General features: G+C 43.3%; 1 pseudogene; it reads left to right on the top strand.

Annotated features, from left to right (window-relative positions):
- Positions 1-7,062: 7,062 nt before the first annotated feature.
- On the top strand, positions 7,063-7,180 carry LOC126204759 (5S ribosomal RNA; annotated as a pseudogene).
- Positions 7,181-7,856: the final 676 nt, after the last annotated feature.

Here is a 7,856-nt window from a genome sequence, read left to right as displayed (position 1 = left end):
CGTAACGCTCTCGCGCTGACTAAATGTCCCCATGACGAATCGCGCTGCTTTTCGCTGGATCATGTCTATCTCTTCTATTAATCCAACCTGGTAAGGGTCCCATACTGATGAGCAATACTCAAGAATCGGACGAACAAGCGTTTTGTAAGCTACTTCTTTCGTCGATGAGTCACATTTTCTTAGAATTCTTCCTATGAATCTCAACCTGGCGCCTGCTTTTCCCACTATTTGTTTTATGTGATCATTCCACTTCAGATCGCTCCGGATAGTAACTCCTAAGTATTTTACGGTCGTTACCGCTTCCAATGATTTACCACCTATGGCATAATCGTACTGGAATGGATTTCTGCCCCTATGTATGCGCATTATATTACATTTATCTACGTTTAGGGAAAGCTGCCAGCTGTCGCACCATTCATTAATCCTCTGCAGGTCTTCCTGGAGTACGTACGAGTCTTCTGATGTTGCTACTTTCTTGTAGACAACCGTGTCATCTGCAAATAGCCTCACGGAGCTACCGATGTTGTCAACTAAGTCATTTATGTATATTGTAAACAATAAAGGTCCTATCACGCTTCCTTGCGGTACTCCCGAAATTATCTCTACATCTGCAGATTTTGAACCGTTAAGAATGACATGTTGTGTTCTTTCTTCTAGGAAATCCTGAATCCAATCACAAACCTGGTCCGATATTCCGTAAGCTCGTATTTTTTTCACTAAACGTAAGTGCGGAACCGTATCAAATGCCTTCCTGAAGTCCAGGAATACGGCATCAATCTGCTCGCCAGTGTCTACGGCACTGTGAATTTCTTGGACAAATAGGGCGAGCTGAGTTTCACATGATCTCTGTTTGCGGAATCCATGTTGGTTATGATGAAGGAGATTTGTATTATCTAAGAACGTCATAATACGAGAACATAAAACATGTTCCATTATTCTACAACAGATTGACGTAAGCGAAATAGGCCTATAATTATTCGCATCTGATTTATGACCCTTCTTGAAAATGGGAACGACCTGCGCTTTCTTCCAGTCGCTAAGTACTTTACGTTCTTCCAGAGATCTACGATAAATTGCTGATAGAAAGGGGGCAAGTTCTTTAGCATAATCACTGTAGAATCTTACGGGTATCTCGTCTGGTCCGGATGCTTTTCCGCTACTAAGTGATAGCAGTTGTTTTTCAATTCCGATATCGTTTATTTCAATATTTTCCATTTTGGCGTCCGTGCGACGGCTGAAGTCAGGGACCGTGTTACGATTTTCCGCAGTGAAACAGTTTCGGAACACTGAATTCAGTATTTCTGCCTTTCTTCGGTCGTCCTCTGTTTCGGTGCCATCGTGGTCAACGAGTGACTGAATAGGGGATTTAGATCCGCTTACCGATTTTACATATGACCAAAACTTTTTAGGGTTCTTGTTTAGATTGTTTGCCAATGTTTTATGTTCGAATTCGTTGAATGCTTCTCTCATTGCTCTCTTTACGCTCTTTTTCGCTTCGTTCAGCTTTTCCTTATCAGCTATGATTCGACTACTCTTAAACCTATGATGAAGCTTTCTTTGTTTCCGTAGTACCTTTCGTACATGATTGTTATACCACGGTGGATCTTTCCCCTCGCTTTGGACCTTAGTCGATACGAACTTATCTAAGGCGTACTGGACGATGTTTCTGAATTTTTTCCATTTTTGTTCCACATCCTCTTCCTCAGAAATGAACGTTTGATGGTGGTCACTCAGATATTCTGCGATTTGTGCCCTATCACTCTTGTTAAGCAAATATATTTTCCTTCCTTTCTTGGCATTTCTTATTACACTTGTCGTCATTGATGCAACCACTGACTTATGATCACTGATACCCTCTTCTACATTCACGGAGTCGAAAAGTTCCGGTCTATTTGTTGCTATGAGGTCTAAAACGTTAGCTACACGAGTTGGTTCTCTAACTATCTGCTCGAAGTAATTCTCGGACAAGGCAGTCAGGATAATGTCACAAGAGTCTCTGTCCCTGGCTCCAGTTCTGATTGTGTGACTATCCCATTCTATACCTGGTAGATTGAAGTCTCCCCCTATTACAATAGTATGATCACGAAACTTCTTCACGACGTTCTGCAGGTTCTCTCTGAGGCGCTCAACTACTACGGTTGCTGATGCAGGTGGTCTATAGAAGCATCCGACTATCATATCTGACCCACCTTTGATACTTAACCCAGATTATTTCACATTCGCATTCGCTAATAACTTCACTGGATATTATTGAATTCTTTACTGCTATAAATACTCCTCCACCATTGGCGTTTATCCTATCCTTGCGGTATATATTCCATTCTGTGTCTAGGATTTCGTTACTGTTCACTTCCGGTTTTAACCAACTTTCCGTTCCTAATACTATATGCGCACTATTTCCTTCAATAAGCGATACTAATTCAGGAACCTTGCCCTGGATACTCCTGCAGTTTACCAATATTACGTTAACTTTTCCTGTTTTTGGTCTCTGAGGACGGACGTTCTTTATCAACGATGCTGATGTTCTCTCTGGTAAGCCGTCAGGTATTTTATCGTTTCGCCCAAGGGGGGGTCCCTCTAACCTAAAAAACCCCCGTGTGCACGCCACACGTACTCTGCTACCCTAGTAGCTGCTTCCGGTGTGTAGTGCACGCCTGACCTGTCTAGGGGGGCCCCTACAGTTCTCCACCCAATAACGGAGGTCGATGAATTTGCAACCATTATAGTCGCAGAGTCGTCTGAGCCTCTGGTTTAGACCCTCCAATCCTGCCCTCGAATCCTGCCTCGGGCATGGATGTGTGTGATGTCCTTAGGTTAGTAAGGTTTAAGTAGTTCTAAGTTCTAGGGGACTGATGACCTCTGCAGATAAGTCCCATAGTGCTCAGAGCCATTTGAACCAACAGTAATCAAACAGACAATCACATATGCAAGTCCTGTCTTTGGATCGGAAAGTAGATTTACGAGAAATTAAGGAAGTAGAGAGGAAGGTTATTAGAAAAAGTCTGGGACCAAGATACACACAAGATGGATGCAGATTGAAAACCACTGAGACAAAAGAAAAAGTATCGAACATCGAGATTGACATCAGAAAGAGACGTATGAAGTTGTGTGGAGACCTAGACAGATTACCTGGAAACAGCATAACTAAAGGTTAATTGGACTATGTGACATCCATTAAAGCATCAATACCTTGGGATACTGAAGTTAAGGATTTCACAAAAGCAAAAATTGACGTAACATACACATAAGGCAGGGATGTATTCCGAAGCAAAATTAATAAGTTGAAGTTTATTTCGGAGATGGAACCAAAATCATACAGACCAAAGTGGACTGAAGAAAGGAAGAAGGCCGTCAGGAAGAAAATGAAGAAATATTGGGGAAATAAGGACCCTAAGAAAGATTGAAAATCACCTGCTTATCGTTCTCCAGTGGGGACATTAGCTAATAATAGTAGTAAAAAAATTTTCCCGGGGTGGGAAGAGATAGACAAAATGCATCTGACAAGTTAGGTGAATTGTCTCAAAAAGTAAAGAGAACAAGAGACAGAAACAAAATACCTTTGCTAGCCTTCAAGGTAATGACCATTGGCTGCAGCAAACTTCTGAAAACGGTCGTAAGACTGTAGGAATCTTGACAGAAACGCGTCTTGTGTAATCCTTCGAAGCACCGTTGTCTCGCATTGCTGGTTAACTGCAAAGACTGTGAATGTTCGTGAACAATTGTGCTTCTACGGTCTTTGTTTACCTTCCGTCTTCTGCTCTCGTTCTCAGTGACAGCCACCGACCATGAGCAAGCATCTGTCGATCCGTCGCCCTCGTGCTATGGCAAAATTAACCGCAAAATGGAGGAACGCATAGAGTTTTGCTTGAAATTGGGGGAAACGGCAACGGAGACTAAAGGAATGTTAGCGCTAGTGTACAGTGTTGAAGCAATGAGTAAAAAGTGTGTGTCTGAACTGTTTAAACGGTTTTGAGTTGGAAAGGCCTGTACCGCATTATGGTCGACACGCATAGCACCGACTACATCGAATGAGTACGACGGATGCTTGCGTGCTGTTGGGGACTGTCTTTGAGAATGAGAGAGCAGAAGAGTGCAAGGTAAGCAAATACAAAGTAAGCACTAATGCTCACAAACATTCATAAACTTTACGTATATCCAATAAGGCTCGGCCACGTTCCTTCGAATGATTTTCAAGAAGTCGTTGCTGAAACTTTCCAAGAGCTTTACAACCGATGCCAGAAGTGTTCAAAATGGTTCAAATGGCTCTGAGCATTATGGGACTTAACATCGGAGGTCATCAGTCTCCTAGAACCTAGAACTACTGAAACCTAACTAACCTAAGGACATCACACACATCCATACCTGAGGCAGGATTCGAACCTACGTCCGTGGCGGTCGCGCGGTTCCAGACTGAAGCGCCTAGAACCACTCGGCCACACCGGCCGGCTTTCGGGCTATTTGACCAGACGTAAGTTTTCTGCCACGGTTTTTCTTTCTGTCTAGTGTATTAAATTATCTAATTCTTGATCCTTCAAGTAATCTTTTACTGCACCAATGAATTTTGTTGTTTCAATTTGCTTTCACAGAACTGCAAAATGTATCAGGTTAGCGATGTTGGTTCCATTCTTTTAATATGACTGTGGAGATTATCCTGCATTTTTTTCTTTCGTTTTTTTTATATCCAAATTAAGGTTGGCATACTTTTCAACTGCTTTAATTGTTCTTAGTCTGTAAGTTCCTCCATGAGTATAGTTTGGAGCTAAAGACTTCTCGATTACTCTTGGTGGTCTGTTTTGGATTACATCTTTCTGCTTAAAATATGTCTGCTATAAAGACGTTGTTTAGATGGTTGTGTTGTCTTGGTTTATTGTATTTTGATATGCTTTTTTGCTCAAGTGTGTTTTAATGACATTTTCAGATCTACTCTTTCTGCTGTTTGTTTTCTAACAATTTGAGTTTTTGTGTTTTTTAAGTCCTGATATAGTAGCAGCTGGCCGTATGCCAAAGTTCAGTAATCTATCCTAATACTTGTTCTTCATAAATTTTTTGCGGTCCGTCTAGATAAAAAAAAACACTTTTCGATTATTTTGAGCTATTTTATCACGTGGTAAAATTATTGCTAATGCATTGAACGGTTTACTCTTGTAACCGATATAATCAGGCCTGAAGACAATTCAGATGAATCGAAGACGCTGATTTTAAAATGTGAAAGTAATCTACAGTGCGTATTTCTTGGAAACCCCGTAATTGTCTCCCATTGCGACGCAGAAGTTTGAAATTTTGGTCAGAGGTGGCAACAAGCTTTGTTTGTAAAGATGCAAGAGCTTGGAACCCTGAACCGTCAGCTTTGCGGTATATAAAGCTTCAGTCAACAAGGTATCAACGCATACAAATAAAAGACAGAATTTCATGTTAGCTGTATGTGGGTTAATCATGTCACATTGGCAGCATATTCCACGAAAATTTTACCCAATGCCACTGTGACCGTGTAACATGATGGAAAGGTCGTCGCACGCCCTTTTATCCACATTTGCCTCTGCAATGTGGGTGACGATGAAACGACGCTGTTATCTTTAGGGTAGCCGAGAAAACGTTCCACAAACTTCGCCGCTTATTATCGGCACGTTCCCTTGGGGCATTGATTTCCACACATTTCGTAGTCGAAAGCGACAGTTCGCAGTACAATACGCAACAGGGCGACGTTCATGACAACGATTGACACTGCTCGCACCGTCTGAACGGTTCAGCCTTTTTCTTGGACACCGCGGGCCTGTGATCCCATTGAACATGATCGCACCATATTGGAGTGTAGCGCGACCACTGTTTTTCCTCTTGTATGCAGGATGGATCCATTATGGAGTGTTGATAACGAAATTTGAATGTGATCCGAAGCAGCAAAGGGTGCTTACGTTTTTCGAGTATTCCTGTCTCAGGCCCTCCTGTGACTTGATCACGGAAAATGTGCCACATTGGCACATGCGTGAAGAAAACGGCAAAGGGATCGGGGTGCCTCTGAAACCACCCGAATTTGAGTTCAGCGACACCCTTGGTAGCACCTGCACGTCCTTCTTGAACACATTTACAAAAATGTACCTGCATAGAGAGACATCACTGATTTCTAGATTCCGAAATCGCAGAGAGCCCTTTCGACACCTCCTAGATTTCGCTTGCGGCCAGCACAGGCCAGCTAGTTCAACGACATAGCGCCACTCGGCTCAATGTCATAGCCCCCTGTGATCAATCCACAGGAGGTCACAAAACAGGATGGTTGAGAAACCATAAAAAACATTTGGTGCTTCGGATCACGTTCAGATTTTGTCAGATGCGCAGCGGTTCCACCCTGTTTACCATAGCGAAATTTACGTTTTACACACCTAAGGTGTGCGAACATGTTCACTAGGGTTGCAGGCCCAGGATATTCTTAGAGAAGTGTTTAATAGTCCGGGAGGTGTCAGAACACTGAAAGGTTTTCAAAAATGTCGTCCTGCAACACATCGGGTTGCAACAGTCTTTATGAACCGGCAAACGTGTGTAAGTTCGGCCGAAAGGATGAGATGGCTTCATTTACAGCTTTTATAAGGCCAGACGATGCCTTTTCATGTCTATAGTGGACGGTGAAACGTCTCAAAAGTTTTCTTTGCTACGCATTTCATAGATGGGCTTCTTGCTTCTGACCTCCATCGTAGAGGCGCCGAAATAAGAGGTGAAATGTGGATAAGAAGGAGTGGGACCACCTTCCTATCATGCGACACGTTCACGGTGGCGTTGGGAAAAACTGTGGTGAAATATGGTGCCAATTCGACTTCATTAACCCACCTTACACCTCACATGAAATTCTGAACTCTGGCCTTTTTCTCGCATGAGTCAACTGCTCGCTGTTTGGTGCGTCTTTATTTTACCTACGCATGTGAAGGAATTTTTTGTTCACAGGCTATAGGTCGAATAAGAAACTAAGAATATCTTGCGAAAGTCCAGCACAACGCGCAGATGAGGTTTGCTTTTAAATATTCTATTGTCTGGTTACTTTCGAAGTTAGGTTTCTCATCTGGCACTCTTTTCGTAGGAAACGGCCTTGCTGCAGTGGATACACCGTTTCCCGTCAGATCACCGAAGTTAAGCGCTGTCGGGCGTGGCCTGCACGTGGATGGGTGACCATATGGGCTGCCACGTGCTGTTACCATTTTTCGGTGTGCACTCAGCCTCGTGATGCCAGTTGAGGAGCTACTCGACCGAATAGTAGCGGCTCCGGTCACAGAAAACCATCATAACGAGCGGGAGTGCAGTGTGCGGACCACATGCCCCTCCTATCCGCATCCTCTCCTGAGGATGACACGGCGGTCGGATGGTCCCGATGAGCCACTTGTGGCCTGAAGACAGAGTGCTGATACTCTTATCGTGCTTCACCTGTCCCAGAGATGCTGGAGGGGTAGTAACATCCTTAAAAAAGGAACAGGATTTACCTGACCCGGGTGATATTCTTTTTGCCGTGGTGGCAGCGTACACCTCTGCATGCCATGAAGGAGGAGAGAATGGATCACGATACAGAGGAATCAGGGGAAGAGGCTGCTACTCACTTTGCGTCTAATTTGGATCAAGTGGCAGTGTGCTTGCCAGAGATGCAGACTGGTTTTAAAAATTCGGGATTGTCATCATCTGTCTTAACCACTGAAGCTTTTTTCACGGAATTAATCCCGTAATTTCGAGTATAAGTATAAAGCGTTTTTGGAATCACAAAATTAAGCCAAGACTTAAAAAAAGACGAGCACTTTGGTATAGGACATGTTTGGTCGATCACATCGGGAAACTGTCACAAATGGTCCTAAAAAACCACAAAGCTACAGAGAATGGGCGCTGCA

This window comes from Schistocerca nitens, chromosome 9, assembly GCF_023898315.1.
Source record: "Schistocerca nitens isolate TAMUIC-IGC-003100 chromosome 9, iqSchNite1.1, whole genome shotgun sequence".
Classification (NCBI taxonomy): Eukaryota; Metazoa; Arthropoda; class Insecta; order Orthoptera; family Acrididae; genus Schistocerca; species Schistocerca nitens.
The sequence above is the reverse complement of the archived record's forward strand: the minus strand, read 5'-3'. Positions and strand labels throughout refer to the sequence as shown.